The following is a 16,687-nucleotide window of genomic DNA, read 5'->3' as shown; positions in this document are numbered from 1 at the left end:
ATATGGCCAACGCTTAGAAAAACAGAACTAAATGTTAAGTATATTGCTGATTACGCGTTATTACATATTATTTACATATAAATGATGTTATGAATGACGGTCAACAGGGCGTACAACATACGTGTTGCTAAAATAAAATTCGACACAGAACCAAGAATGCTTATAACTTATGCGAGCGTTCACAGATGTTGCTTCTCCGTCTCGTATCGTTTTTCATCTTACGGTTATATCTCTGAAAAAAAAATGTTCAACATAATATGCTGCTGCTTTTGTCACGCATTTCTGCAACATTTATCAAAGTTACGTCTGTAATTAACAACGCAAAACTGTAGCCTTCGTATCTTTTTTCATCTGACGGTTATAAAAACGGTTCAAATGGCTCTGAGCACTATGGGACTTAACATCTGAGGTCATCAGTCCCCTAAAACTTAGAACTACTTAAACCTAACTAACCTAAGGACATCACACAGATCCATGCCCGAGGCAGGGTTCGAACCTGCGACCGTAGCGGTCTCGCGGTTCCAGACTGAAGCGCCTAGAACCGCTTGGCCACACCGGCCGGCGACGGTTATATCTCTCGAAGTTAGATATTGAGAACTTTACATACTTTGCTACTTATCTTTTTGAGTCTCTCAGGTTTCACTACTAACAAAAACACCTGACTACCCTCAGAAGTCTTTCGCGGAAGCGAACATTTCTTGGCGTCTGTCCGTACCCGCTTCACTGATCTTCCCCCGCACCCACGATTTCTCAGAATTATTCGTTCCGCTACAGCAGCAGGGCAACTTTTTCAAATGGCTCGGAGCACTATGGGACTCAACTGCTGTGGTCATCAGTCCCCTAGAACTTAGAACTGCTTAGACCTAACTAACCTAAGGACATCACACACACCCATGCCCGAGGCAGGATTCGAACCTGCGACCGTAGCAGCAGCGCGGCTCCGGACTGGAGCGCCTAGAATCGTACGGCGACCGCGGCCGGCACAACTATTTCTTCTGCACTAGCACTAAATATTCTCTCGTGCAATGTTGACCTGAAAGTTTACGCACATCCCTTGCGACCAAGTCATACAGAAGAAATTATTTCATGTTTGTCATAATTATAAGTACGATCCAGCTACACTTTTCACTTGTAGTTTATTTCTAGTCTGTGCCTGAAATATTTAAAATGTGAACACGGACGCTACGTGCCAGCGTCACGAAAACAAAATGCAAGAACGAAACACTTTCTGCTTTTAGTACATTTGTCGTGTGTATGTATACAAACTAGTTCCTTTCAACTGAAGACAAAAATAAAAACTGCGTGGTTTATGCCGTAGTTAAACGACTACAACGAGAGGTTTTGACACTTGATGTGGGTGAACACTTTCATCCCTCATCACCGTACTACAGTGTACATAAAGTGCAGCAGAAAGTTAGTAATGTAACGTCTACTAAATGTGTCTAATGAACATGCACAACCGTATTTGTAGAATTCCAGAAGACGGTGAGTGATTAGCTGAGGCTACGCGCATCGTATTTAATTATTCCACAGATTCCTCAGGCACAGCAACGACGAACTGATTGCTGCAGTGTAGTCCACGGCAGCCTTACGTTAAAACAAGTCTAGCCGTGGAGTTGCACTTTGAAAAACGAGTTGCGGACGGCTGTGGACAGTGTGGGCTGGCCAGGTGTTTTGTTGGCGCGTCGGTAGAGGAGTGGAGTGGTGCGTAGCAGAGCAGCGCAGGCTGGGTTGTGTGCAGCAGGGAGAGTGCGTGGACTGACCTGACAGCGAGAAGATGCGACCCGGGATCCTGGCTCTATTGATCACGGCGGCCCTGCGCTCCGCACGCCAGCAAACACAAGACTGCCGCCAGTATCCCGCCGCGCCGCCAGCTCCGGGCAGACCAGGCCTGTGGCGGGGGGGGGGGGGAGGGGTGCGAGGGAGAGGCAGAAGGAGAGAGAGACAGAGAGGGAGAGAGAGAGAGAGGAGGAACACCGCAGCAGAGAAGGAGAGACGAAGACAGCGAGATCTGCCGCGCGTGAGGCACAGCGCTGACGCGGTGGAGGGAGGGGGACGAGGGGTGGGAGGCGGCAGCAGGGAGGCAGCGCTGCTGCCGCCGCCGTTGCCATGTCGACCTGCCGCCGCTGCGGCTGGCGGCAGATTCCCCTCCGTGTGACACATTGCCCGTGGTTCGGGACGGGATGCTGCCGTCTTGCACCTCTTGCTGTAGCAGCGCCGTCTCCCAACACAAACTGGCCCCAAGGCGGCTCCAACTTCATCCCGGAATCAGCGTCTGGCGCTACTCTGCTGCAGATGGGAAAGAATGTGGTAGCCCGAAGGGAAGAATGCAGACTTCCGCATCTATCACGAGTCGGCGTGTGCATAGAATGTGGGTAAAACGTGTTAGGAATGGTATGTAGAAGGTTGTGAGCTACGGTCTGATCCACCAACGATAGCAGTAAGCACAGGTCAACGGATTGTGGGTCCACCTTTTAGCAAAACACTTTTGTTGTTTATCTATTCCGCCAAATTAGTTTCAGCGACAAATATCGCCATCATCAATGGGTTCTATGGCTCTTATTTACCACGCGACACAGCATGATTTTACAATTGTTGCCGCTGCTTCCGGCATATTTTCTGCGTTTTTCTTTTTTTGTTGTTGCCGTTTTTCTCGGCATACATCATGTCGTCTGCAAGTCCGTTGGATGGCTTGCAGATGACATGGCGTATGCTGAGAAAAACTGCAACAAAAAAAAGAAAAAAGCGCAGAAAATATGGCGGAAACAGCGGCAACAGTTGTAAAATTATGCTGTGACGTATAGCAAATAAGAATCAAGGAACCCACTGATATTTGTCGCTGAAAGTAGTTTGGGGGAATAAATAAATAACGAAAGCGTTTTGCCCATATTGTTGTTTTTGTATGTAAACATGGACCGATGGAAGAGTTTCAGTATAAAATTATTATTCTTTTTGTTGCCGGCGGAGGTTCGAGTCCTCCCTCGGGCATGGGTGTGTGTGTTTGTCCTAGGATAATTTAGGTTAAGTAGTGTGTAAGCTTAGGGACTGACGACCTTGGCAGTTAAGTCCCATAAGATTTCACACACATTTGAAAGTTTTTTTTTTGTTGTCGGTTCCAGGTGAGAGGTGTGGTACGCGGATACACATGCTTTGTGCTCTGTGTTAAGTATGCAACCCACTTATTTATGTATCGTATCGCTACAACAGCAAATATTGAGAAAGACATACAGTTTACAATCATACATTTAAGGATTTAGGCACACAGCTAATATGTTCAAATTCTTATAGTTAATAATTCAAGAATATTAAAAGGAGGACATTTAGACTATAAAATTGGGACTGTTAATTAAAACAGATACATTTCATCAGAGTTCAACATCTGTTGAATGAAGCCAGTTGATATCAGACTATTTTTGTGGTAATTTCCTATGCGACCAAAGTGCTGAGATTATCGCTCCCTAGGCTTACACACTACTTAATCTAACTTAAATTGACTTACGCTAAGGACAACACACACACCCATGCTGGAGGGAGGACTCGAACCGTGGCAATGTGCCTTTGACCAGGCGGCTATCACGCGCGGCGATAGCGTAGTATGTAACCTACAAATAACCTTTCTCACTTGTTTGTTTAGTAATTGTTTCGCTTACTACCACCATCAACCATGAGAACTCGCAACAGTCAGAATAAAAATTCACTAAATAACTCGCTAACTTGGCAGACACTTGGCAGATGTTACGGACGCTTTAAACAAAGACGACGCTTGTCCGTCCTCTTTTAGAGTACTGGTTCGGGGTGTGGGATCTTTACCAGGTAAGATTAACGAAGTACAGTGAGGAAGTTCAAAGAAGGGCAGCACGTTTTGTATTACCGAGAAATAGAGGAGAGGACGTCACGAGCATCATACAGGATTTAGGGTGGATATTATTAAAACAGAAGCGTTTTTCATTGTGACGGGATCTTCTCACGCGGTTTTAATCACCAAGTTCCTCCTCCGAATGCGAAAATATTTTGTTGACTGTTGACGCCGACGCTCAGGAGAAGAAACGATTCAAAAAATGGTTCGAATGGCTCGGAGCACTATGGGACTTAACTTCTGAGGTCATCAGTCCCCTAGAACTTAGAACTACTTAAACCTAACTAACCTAAGGACATCACACACATCCATGCCTGAGGCAGGATTCGAACCTGCGACCGTAGCGGTCGCGCGGTTCCAGACTGTAGCGCCTAGAACCGCTCGGCCACACCGGCCGGCGAAGAAACGATCATCATAACAAAGTAATGGAAATCAGAGCTCGCACGTTTTTTCTGCACGCTGTTGGAGAGTGCAATAATAGAGAGTTATTGTGATGCTGATTCGATGAACCCTGCGCCAGGCACTTAAGTGTGATTTGCAGAGTATCCATGTAGATGTAAATGAACTGTAACGTTTAGTGCATTGGGTACGATATTAACAGCAGAACGCTCAGAGTAGGAATGGGATTAACCAACAAGTTAAAATCGATACCTTTATTTTACACTCCTGGAAATTGAAATAAGAACACCGTGAATTCATTGTCCCAGGAAGGGGAAACTTTATTGACACATTCCTGGGGTCAGATACATCACATGATCACACTGACAGAACCACAGGCACATAGACACAGGCAACAGAGCATGCACAATGTCGGCACTAGTACAGTGTATATCCACCTTTCGCAGCAATGCGGGCTGCTATTCTCCCATGGAGACGATCGTAGAGATGCTGGATGTAGTCCTTTGGAACGGCTTGCCATGCCATTTCCACCTGGCGCCTCAGTTGGACCAGCGTTCGTGCTGGACGTGCAGACCGCGTGAGACGACGCTTCATCCAGTCCCAAACATGCTCAATGGGGGACAGATCCGGAGATCTTGCTGGCCAGGGTAGATGACTTACACCTTCTAGAGCACGTTGGGTGGCACGGGATACATGCGGACGTGCATTGTCCTGTTGGAACAGCAAGTTCCCTTGCCGGTCTAGGAATGGTAGAACGATGGGTTCGATGACGGTTTGGATGTACCGTGCACTATTCAGTGTCCCCTCGACGATCACCAGTGGTGTACGGCCAGTGTAGGAGATCGCTCCCCACACCATGATGCCGGGTGTTGGCCCTGTGTGCCTCGGTCGTATGCAGTCCTGATTGTGGCGCTCACCTGCACGGCGCCAAACACGCATACGCCCATCATTGGCACCAAGGCAGAAGCGACTCTCATCGCTGAAGACGACACGTCTCCATTCGTCCCTCCATTCACGCGTGTCGCGACACCACTGGAGGCGGGCTGCACGATGTTGGGGCGTGAGCGGAAGACGGCCTAACGGTGTGCGGGACCGTAGCCCAGCTTCATGGAGCCGGTTGCGAATGGTCCTCGCCGATACCCCAGGAGCAACAGTGTCCCTAATTTGCTGGGAAGTGGCGGTGCGGTCCCCTACGGCACTGCGTAGGATCCTACGGTCTTGGCGTGCATCCGTGCGTCGCTGCGGTCCGGTCCCAGGTCGACGGGCACGTGCACCTTCCGCCGACCACTGGCGACAACATCGATGTACTGTGGAGACCTCACGCCCCACGTGTTGAGCAATTCGGCGGTACGTCCACCCGGCCTCCCGCATGCCCACTATACGCCCTCGCTGCAAGTCCGTCAACTGCACATACGGTTCACGTCCACGCTGTCGCGGCATGCTACCAGTGTTCAAGACTGCGATGGAGCTCCGTATGCCACGGCAAACTGGCTGACTAGTGGTGGGCAGGAAATCGCGTATCTGCTAGAAATCACAGTGACTGAGAAGTCACAGATATCACAGTAGCAACTTTACAGAATCTAACTGCGATTTCAGTCACAGTTAGCAGTCGCAAGTAGTATTTCATATTCAAAGACGTGAGCCATCTATTGGTCGAAGTTAGCACTGCTTTCTGCGATTTCAGTGACAAGTCGCAACTAAGAGTCGCAAGTAGCAACTAAAAAGCGCGGTTTACAGTGGCATCTGTTGGCCAAAGTTCGTACTACATCCATCTCTGCGGTACGCTATGGAGTCCAACTGCGATTTCCGTGACAAGTCGCAACTAAGAGTCGCAAGTAGCAACTAAAAAGCGCAGTTAACAGTGCCATCTGTTGGCCAAACTTCGTACTACGTCCATCTCTGCGATACGGTATCGAGTCTAACTGCGATTTCCGTGACAAGTCGCAACTAAGAGTCGCAAGTAGCAACTAAAAAGCGCAGTTAGCACTGCCATCTGTTGAGCAAAGTTCATACTACGCTATTCGCTACCGAGTCAAACTGCGATTTCTGTGACAAATCGCAACTAAGAGTCGCAAGTAGCAACTAAAAAGCGCAGTTAACATACTTTTACTAGTGTCATCTGTTGACCGACGTACGTACTTCGTTATGAGAGCCTTGTGCCTCACGAGATCTATGTGCTGTGTGTGCATATGAAGGGCTTATTTTAATAGTGGTACAAGTCCATTTTTGTTCATTTTGAGATACAGAGTCGTAAAGTTAAATGAGCGCTGACAAATCTGCATTTGAGATACCAGAAATATTCAAGCATATGGCTTCTTGCTAGAGATGAACCTTTATTTATGTTTGTTTGGATCACTAATTTCACAAGCATTATAGACAGAAAAGTGGAGGTAATGGACTAGTACCGCTATTGAAATAAGCCCCTCATATTATATGACGACATGCACATTCAGCATCAGTTATGGTTGGTCAAATACTGCTGTGACTCTGAATGCCTTTTCTCCTGAAAATATCAAGTAACGTAACAAAAATGTGTTTGATTCTGCTTCCAATATGACGGTTTTGGTTAATACTCCACATGCCTACAGGACTTTGCAATGTTAACACAGCAGAACTCAGACATCTGTATAAGTGTACAGAAATGAAAACAGTCACATGAATGCCTCACTTTTGTTCCGACACAGTTCAAGACTCGGGAGAAAAGTTTTACACCTGGTGTTCTACATGGCAACTTCACACACAAGAACTTTTTGCCGACACTACTACCACCTACATAAGTAAGCTTATCCTGTGTTACTTTCAAGTAATGCACTTAAGCTATTCTTGATTTAACTGGAAGATCTGTACTTCCCACTTTCATATTAACAGCCTCAAAATGCATATTGTAGACTTCAGGATAAGTTACAGGTCAGTGTCACACCAAGATTGTGGAGAAAGGGGGGGGGGGGGGGCGGCATGTCACTCTCCAACAAGTGTTTACCAATAAGTAAGTGGCGGAAAATTATGGGTATAGGACGGCTTAAACATGTGAAAAATGAGATTTTTATTATTCACTCACTGTATTTGACATTTATTATTCCTTTAAAATCGCACAACTTCAATAAAACACAGTTTAATCATTCACACACTTATTTCACAATTATTTCACTTTTAAACTGCAAATCCTCTAAGAGCTGTCTTGAATCTTCACGAGTCTCTCTCAAAAACAGCCTTGATGTGGATAGATACGTACAGCAACCAGTAATCAGAGTCAGAACTGTGTCTACAAAAACGCAAGGACTATTAAACAATTATTGCTGTCATTAAATAATAGCAATATAATTGACAGAGTAGATTGCTAATATTTGCTATAATGAATATCACATTTGCAAGAACGATCTCACTGAAGTAATTAAGTCCATCGAAACGCTTAGAAACTAACCCCTCGTCTGACGAAAACGGTCTAAAGACGCAGTGGCAATTCCTTCAGATCTGTTGACAATGATATTTTGAGTTATCACTTTACTGAGTGACTGAAATGTAGTTCAGGTACCTGTGAACATAACAATATGTTAGAATTCATTTTCTAAATACGAACTATTACGGTACTGTACGGCTACTTACATATTAATTACACTATTAATATTTTCACAGTTGTTTCTTTAATACAAAATTAAAGCCAACGGAAGAAAAAACGTAAAACATACTTGCCAATGACAGGTTTGTTGAGATGCAATTTTCTGTGTTGACAGATGTAACTTTTTCATACGGTGGTAAGTCGCAGAAATCGCAGGAATCACAGAAATCACAGAAGTAGCAGAAGTCACTGAAATCGCAGAAGTAGCAGAAATCGCAGAAGTAGCAGAAATCGCGGAAGTAGCAGAAATCGCGGAAGTAGCAGAAATCGCGGAAGTAGCAGAAATCGCAGAAATAGCAGTGGCGGAGGGATACACGACCTATGTTCCTTAACTGCGAAAAATCACAGTTAAGAATAACAGATACTGAAAAGTAGCATTCACAGAAATCACTGATATCGGAAAATCGCAGTTTAGCCCATCACTATGGCTGACACTGACGGCGGCGGTGCACAAATGCTGCGCAGCTAGCGCCATTCGACGGCCAACACCGCGGTTCCTGGTGTGTCAGCTGTGCCGTGCGTGTGATCATTGCTTGTACAGCCCTCTCGCAGTGTCAGGAGCAAGTATGGTGGGTCTGACACACCGGTGTCAATGTGTTCTTTTTTCCATTTCCAGGAGTGTAGTTCTGAATAACTGGTACTTTTCGGTATTTACTTGGTCTTGGTTGTAGCTGGTGTTTTTTTATTACCAGGTAAAGAAATCGGAATATCAGTGAGCCATAGCGGAAGTGCTAAAATTTTCGGTACTTTATTTAACCTTTCTTAGTAAACCAGTAATTTGTATTTGTAAAATTTCCATTCCTTTGAAATTTTACGTTTTTATACGAAATGGGAAAAGTGGTCTGTGATAGTTTAATAACAATACCGATAAACGCACGACATAAGAACTGGTACAGCATGGCAGAGACAATAATGAACCTGTTACCATGTGGCGTGGCTTATTGGGGGGTCTATATGGTAGCATCCCTGTCGTCGCTGTCGGACATCAAATGTATTACAGAATGGCACCATCCATTGTGTGAAAGTACAGGTTGTTTACAAATGAATATCGGGGCTTTAACGCTTTATAATATTCATTATATTAAACTTACAGTTATAAATTATACGAGGGGCATTCAAGTTCTAAGGCCTCCGATTTTTTTTCTAATTAACTACTCACCCAAAATCGATGAAACTGGCGTTACTTCTCGACGTAATCGCCCTGCAGACGAACACATTTTTCACAACGCTGACGCCATGATTCCATGGCAGCGGCGAAGGCTTCTTTAGGAGTCTGTTTTGACCACTGGAAAATCGCTGAGGGAATAGGAGCACGGCTGGTGAATGTGCGGTCACGGAGAGTGTCTTCCATTATTGGAAAAAGCCATAAGTCACTAGGAGCCAGGTGAGGTGAGTAGGGAGCATGAGGAATCACTTCAAAATTGTTATCACGAAGAAACTGTTGCGTAACATTAGCTCGATGTGCGGGTGCGTTGTCTTGGTGAAACAGCACACACGCAGCTCTTCCCGGACTTTTTGTTGCAGTGCAGGAAGTAATTTGTTCTTCAAAACATTTTCGTAGGATGCACCTGTTACCGTAGTGCCCTTTGGAACGCAATGGGTAAGGATTACGCCCTCGCTGTCCCAGAACATGGACACCATAATTTTTTCAGCACTGGCGGTTATCCAAAATTTTTTTGGTGGCGGTGAATCTGTGTGCTTCCATTGAGCTGACTGGCGCTTTGTTTCTGGGTTGAAAAATGGCATCCACTTCTCATCCATTGTCACAACTGACCAAAAGAATGTCCCATTGCATGGGGGCTTAATTAAATATTTAAATATTAAGCAAATAATTTTACTGTCTGTCCGGTTACGCAGTCTCGTAAACGGTTGGCCCTGACTAGTAATTGTACGCAATCTGACTGCATGGAACAACAACAAAGAATGAAATGAAAATTTTCGTTAATACAATTAATTAATTAAGTCCCCAGCAAGTATAAAACCTACGAAACAACAAACACAAGTGTAGCTGTTCTGTGTGGAAGTGTCTCAACGTACACATCTGGCACGGTTCTTCTCCAATAAGACAAGAAATTTCAAGTACCATTTATATTGAAGTAATTAAAAAAATTAGAAATACTATAATTGCGCAAGAAAACCAGAATTACACTCTAGTACAAGAACACAAGCCAGATGCTTTGTTGACTGAACCTGTAATGATGCATTATTTGAGACACAGAAATAATAAAAAGAAAATAGTGTTTTGTTACCTTCATATATATTGACGAAATGCACTCTGATCATTACAATCTCTCCATTAGAACAAAATCTGCTATCTCTCCCATCAAACAACTGCATAAAACATGGAACAAACACTCACTACTACCACATCTCAACAACTCTCCACTCCGACTTCACGACACGCACTCTCCACTACATCTGAACAAGAACTGCCAGTGGAGGCGGCGGAATAATACTCTCTGGCGCGATCTCTGGCGCTGTGGCTCAGTGTAGCCACCTTTCATATGCCCTTCCTCCACGGGCTAGAATTTGATGGTATTTTTGCCAGCATTGGTGGTGAAAATACCACCAAATTCGTCAAAAAAAAAATAACAGACAAAAATAAAAGATAATATTAATACGTAAATATCATATAACTAGATAAATTTTTGGCTTTGCACCGACCTTTCAATAGCCTAATATATAAAATACAGTAAGGAATACAAATTCTTTCATACATATGACTTTACGTAATAGTTTACACAAATATCATGTGGTTAAACAACTCAATCGATAGCGTCAGCAATGACGAATATGTGCAGGTAAGAGCCTCATAACTTTTCACAAACAGTAATACACAAAACATCAGTTTATACAAATATTCACATAAAATGCTTTCACAACAAGTAGTTGACAGTTCCAGCAGTAGCACCCAGCAATGTTGAATAGGTGCTACAGCAACAAGTGTCAATATTTCAGTAGAAGCAGTTCCATTAGTGGCACCCAGCATTGTGGAACAGGTGTAGACACCATCAGGTGACATCATTTCAGCAGAAGCAGTTCATCAGTGGCACCCAGCATTGTGGAACAGGTGCAGACACCAACAGGTGACATCATTTCAGTATAAGCAGTCTATCAGTGGCACCCAGCATTGTGGAACAGGTGCAGAGACCAACAAGTGACATTTCAGTAGAAGCGGTTCCATCAGTGGCACCCAGCAATGTTGAGCAGGTGCAGACAGCAACAAGTGACATCATGCCAGTAGAAGCAGTTCCAACAGTGGCACCCAGCAATGTTGAACAGGTGCTACAGCAACAAGTGACATCATCTCAGTAGAATCAGTTCCATCAGTTACACCCAGCAATGTTGAACAGGTGCAGACACTAATCACACTGTTGATCAGAGTTTATAAGCAGAAATTAAACATGTCCTAGTGGCACCAATCAGGTAGAAAAAGTACAAGTAACAGTTCATAATATTCACTATCCTAATCACACAGTTCATCAGCAGAAATTAATCATTCCTAAGTGGCACCCATTATGTTGAAAAGTGCAGGTAACAGTTCATAATATTCACCATCACTAATCAGACAGTTCAAGCATGAACAATAGTTTGAATACACATACAAATGCTTTTACACTAAACATACAAATCATAACAAACACACAAATGATGTCAGATAATTGTCATATTAACTATTACAAATACTCAAATATCAGTAAACCTATAATATTTATGAGTGTCAGTGCAAGCCACTACAAACAAATAAAATAATATTTAGGAGATAGGTGGGTAGGATCAGGAAAGGAAAACACACAAAACACACTCACTCATCTTTCATCCACATTAAGTACTAATGTGTAATTGAATAGTGTTAACTGTGTAAATGCAATTCTGTCAAAATTTGATGTTCATCATGTGTATCAAGTGGTAGTGGCAGCAATGTATAACAGTCAATAATAGTCAACGTCATAGTCATCATGTCAAGACCAATGTTTGCCAAGCCAGATCAAATGTACTGTTACTGAACAACTGTCAGTGTGCCAAGATATGCAAATACTTCCTCTCTCCAAAAAAAAAAAAAAAAAAAAAAAAAAAAAAAAAAAAAAAAAAAAAAAAAAAATATGTACTGCTTAGTGATTTAACAAAGTGTGTGTGTAGACAATCTTCTTTCCACTTGAGTGTTCTAATCTGTCATCTTCATCCTCCTTGTTCCATATAGACCAACAAAAAAAAAAAAAAAATGCTCCTCACCTACTTTATCTCTTATCCACCAAAACTCCAATAATCATCAGCATCACATAATCTCAATACTTCAATAATACCTCTTATGTCGATACATATAAATCTTATCATCAATATCATTTACCTTACCTCTTATCCACAAAAACTCCAATAATCATCAACTTCATATAATCTCAATACCTCAATAATACCTCTTCAATACGTCGACACATATAAACCTTATCGCCAATATCATTTCACTTCCATAACAACTCTTTCCTCTAGTCAGTCTCCTCGAACAAGTACAGATAAAATCCTAATGCAAACCTCATCATCCCATACAATCCGAAGACACACTGTCAACACACAACCTCTGTGTAATCCATCTGATCCAAATCTTCTACTCATTATGAATTATAAACAAAAGAAATGCATACATGACCTCTAACAGACTTAGTTCGAATAACTCTCAGTAATTAAGTACGATTACGGAGGGTGAATGATCCTAATATTTCGCAGTGTGTACACCACTTCAAGAATTATGGCAAACGGAAGCAAACATGTGAAGTATTTCTTGTGTCAAGTGTCACTTCCTATTTCAATTGCTCACGAAAAATGCAGTGTAATAACTGTGTTGGTATGTCATGTCGTTAGCTTCCTTCCTATTGGCATACATTTATACAGCTTTCATAAAACCTCCAGCTCATGTGACTTCTATGAAGTTTCTTGTACTAAAGTCGTTCGTCGAATTATAGCAGTTCATTTTCCTATCTTAAAAATATAAGGCACTGAGCGTAAGCAAAACATGCGATAGCGAGTAAATATACCAGTAGATAACAGAATGTCAACAAGTGGATGCAGCACAATTCCTACAACGAGGCTCTGCCAAGCGAACAATAATTAATACCATAGTGTGACCTAAACTCAATGTTTGTACACCGTATATCAGCATTTCTATATACCAAATTAAAGAATAGTTATGACAACAAGCAGAAATGTGTAAATATGCAATCCATACGCAATGCAGGAAATATGTATCTTACATAATAAACAGGTCATTAGCATCGTATCAGCGTAAGCAAATAAATGTTCATATGTAATCTTAATAAATAAACATGAAGGCGCAAGCAGATAAATCACAAAGTATATCTTACATACATAACCATATGAGCACGATTAATCAGGTGACAATTATAATTTAAATAAATAAGCACAGCAGGCACATAATTAAAAAAAAGTGACATCAGTGAAAAAGCAGTGCAGCCAAGCGATGCATAATATACACAAGTTACAACCTAGTTCATTAATAATCATTGTCAAAATCAGTTAACGTACGCAAGCACGTCGCTTCACAAGTAATTTTATAGAACATGTAATTAGCACAAAGTATGAATCACGTAATCGCGAGCAGCAAATTACGTCTAAAGTACGTACCTAAGTGGAAATATGTTACCTGAAAAATAAACTCAATTAATAATTACCTTCTTAGTTTATTACTTTCTTCTTCGAAATGACATTTTTCCTGAAATTTTCTCGATAGCAAGTCATCTTAACGTCGGACACGCACAGAATTTACCTGAAGTTCTTAAATATTTTATAGAACCGTATCCTGAAAAATACTGAATGTTAATAACATAATTCATCAAGTCACTATAGCTTTATACTGAATTTAATCGGAGAAATTAAACACTGTGTAATGGTTTACGGCTGTCAGTGCATTCGCACTGAGCGCTCGATCAGCTGTAGGCGCGTGACGTAGGAACTAATTGTTTGCGGTCAACGATTGCCTTGTGCGGCGCGCAGACTTCACTGTTGCTTTGAGTATCTGCCGCCGCCGGAACACGGCGCGGTATCCTTGCTTTCTCCGCATGTTTACATCTAGCTGTTAGTTTCTCAAAGGTATGTCATTCCACAAAAATTTTAACGTTTGATATATGATGTATTCCCTTAGAGCGTCGTGATTTAAGAGTTTCTACTTCAACAGTGTTATCATGAATAATTTTGCGAATTCTATATGGACCGTTATAAAGCAGAAAAAATTTGCGACACAAGCCTTTTCCTTTGTGAGACAAACGATGAGACTTAATTAACACCTTCTGACCAACTGACAAGATTTTTAAACGACCAGGACGCTTAGCTGATTTCTCTCTTCTAGCAGCCGCAGATGTAATTTTTGTAGAGCCAGGTTGACAACTTCAGAATGCCGCAGTTTCCGTGAAGGCGGAAAAGGAACGATTTCAGATATGCGATTTGTCGGTGCTTTGTTTTTTAATATCAGTATAGGCGGTAAAGAAGTTGAATCATTAGGGAGTTCATTCAGAATGTTTTGAAAAATATGAAGATACTGATCCCACGTTCTGTGATTATGATGACAATAAAGACGACACAATTTATTGATTTCCTTCATCCATCTCTCTGAAGCGTTAGATTGAGGGTGAAAAAGTGAAATGAAAATTGGTTTAATTTTACGACGCCGTAGAGTACGAAGCCCAATTTTAGAACGAAACTGTGGTCCATTATCTGATATAACCTTATCAACATGACCAATTTCTTTAAGTAAATGTTTGATGAAAGCGTTAGATACTGAACGAGCTGTTGCTTTGCGTAACGGTGTAAAACACACATATTTTGATGTCATCTCCACTGCTACGAAGATGTACGCAAAACCATTAGTAGAACGAACCACTGGACCGAACAAATCAACTGCAGCCATGTCCTTTAATTTCGCTGGAATGATAGGAAACATCGGTGTTCTGTGAGAAACTGTTGGCGGCTTAGCCTTTTGACATAATTTGCATTTGGCCAGAACAGATCGAATACGTTTTTCCATATTACTGAAGTAGCAATTTTCCCGTAATTTACGAAAGCATTTTCTGGGACCAAAGTGTGCATAACTGAAATGCGTATACCAAATCAGCTTATTAACCCACTCGTCAGGAATACAAACTAACCAAACAGAGTTGTCGACCGATTTTCGTTTAAAAAGAATATCATTGCGAACTAAATAATGCTGTCTAATCGCTACGCTGTCCTTCCTCCTCCACTTCTCCTTAATGTCCTTCCAGATTGGGTCCTTATTTTGCTCCTTAGCGATGTCCTGGAGCGAAGAAGAAATAAAATTCTCAAACGCAACACCTTGAATATACATCAAACGGTAATTGTTTCCTTTGCAGTCCTCTTCAGCACTTTGTTTCAAACCCATAGGTGCATGTGATAAAGCATCAGCAATAATATTTGAAGATCCCTGTATGTAAACAATACTAAAATCAAATTCCTGTAGGTACAACGCCCATCGTGACAATCTTCCATGAGTTAATTTTGTTGACATAAGAAATTCCAGAGCTCGATGATCAGTGTAAACCTTAGTATGTCTGCCAAACAAAAATGTGCGAAATTTTGTGAAAGCCCAAACAACAGCCAAAGCTTCAAGTTCCGTAATCGAATAATTCTTTTCGGATTTAGAGAGAACACGACTTCCAAATGCAATAGTTTTCTGTACTACAACGCCGTTTTCTTCTATCTCTTGAAATAAATGTGCACCTAGGCCTTTGTATGATGAGTCCATCGCCAAACAAAAATCTTTAGAAAAATCCGGATGTGAAAGAAGTGGAGCAGCAACTAAAGCATCACGAAGTTGTTCAAATTCTGATTGAGCTTCCTCATCCCAACACCAATTAGAATTCTTACCAGACAGTTCACATAAACGAGGTGTGGCCAAATCGTCCAATCTAACAAAGCGTCTAAGAAAATTACAGACACCAAGGAAACTACGAACATCACGTTTTGTGGTAGGAACAGCATAATTACGAATAGCGTCTAGTTTCTCTGGATCGGGAAGAATACCTTCTGTAGAAATAATGTGACCGAGAAATTTCACCTGAGAACGACCAAATTCAGATTTTTCCAAGTTCACTGTAATGCCAACTCTTGCAAAGATACGTAATAATGAATCCAAAATTTTGTTGTGCTCATTCCAAGAACGTTTAGCAATAAGAATATCGTCAACATATGAAGTAATATTGTCACGGAGTTAACAGGTAAAATTTCATTTAGGCTACGAATGAATGCTGCAGAAGATACAGTAAGTCCAAACGGTAATTTCCGAAACTGGTAACAATTACCAAAGGCTAAAAAGGCAGTGTATTTTCTACAATCAGGGTGGAGTTCTATTTACCAAAAACTTGCGCGCATATCAATCGTGGATAAAACTTTAATTCCATGGAAATGTTGAAGAAGTTCATCTAAATTTTGTGGACGGTCAGTTTCAGGAATGATGATATTATTTATCTGTCTGGAATCCAGAACCAAACGAATTGACCCATCCTTTTTAAGAACGACGTGTAATGGGCTGGTATAAGGACTGACTGCTGGCTCAATAATGCCCTGATCTAACATTGAAGTTCACTCTTAACCTTGTCTCTGTAAGCCAAAGGAATAGCGTACGTTTTCCCGCGAAATGGTGTGTGTTCTTTTACTTTAAATAAATATTGTAAGCCTTGTATAGTTCCTGTGTGATGACTAAACACTGTAGCATGTGAAGTCAAAATGTGGTGCAGCTCTTCTCTTGCAACGTCATTTGGCACTTCAGCTTTCTTAACCTTTTCATTAATTAA

General features: G+C 41.9%; 1 long non-coding RNA gene across 1 annotated transcript in view; it reads right to left on the bottom strand.

Moving 5' to 3' along the window:
- The window catches only part of LOC126188869 (uncharacterized), a 599,182-nt gene extending 597,345 nt beyond the window's left edge, over positions 1–1,837 (bottom strand). The window contains exon 1 of the long non-coding RNA XR_007537868.1: positions 1,764–1,837. This is a non-coding gene — a long non-coding RNA (uncharacterized LOC126188869). The remainder of the gene's footprint in view (positions 1–1,763) is intronic.
- Positions 1,838–16,687: the final 14,850 nt, after the last annotated feature.

Source organism: Schistocerca cancellata, chromosome 5, assembly GCF_023864275.1.
Source record: "Schistocerca cancellata isolate TAMUIC-IGC-003103 chromosome 5, iqSchCanc2.1, whole genome shotgun sequence".
Classification (NCBI taxonomy): Eukaryota; Metazoa; Arthropoda; class Insecta; order Orthoptera; family Acrididae; genus Schistocerca; species Schistocerca cancellata.
Note: the sequence above shows the minus strand (reverse complement) of the source record. Positions and strands in the feature narration are given on the sequence as shown.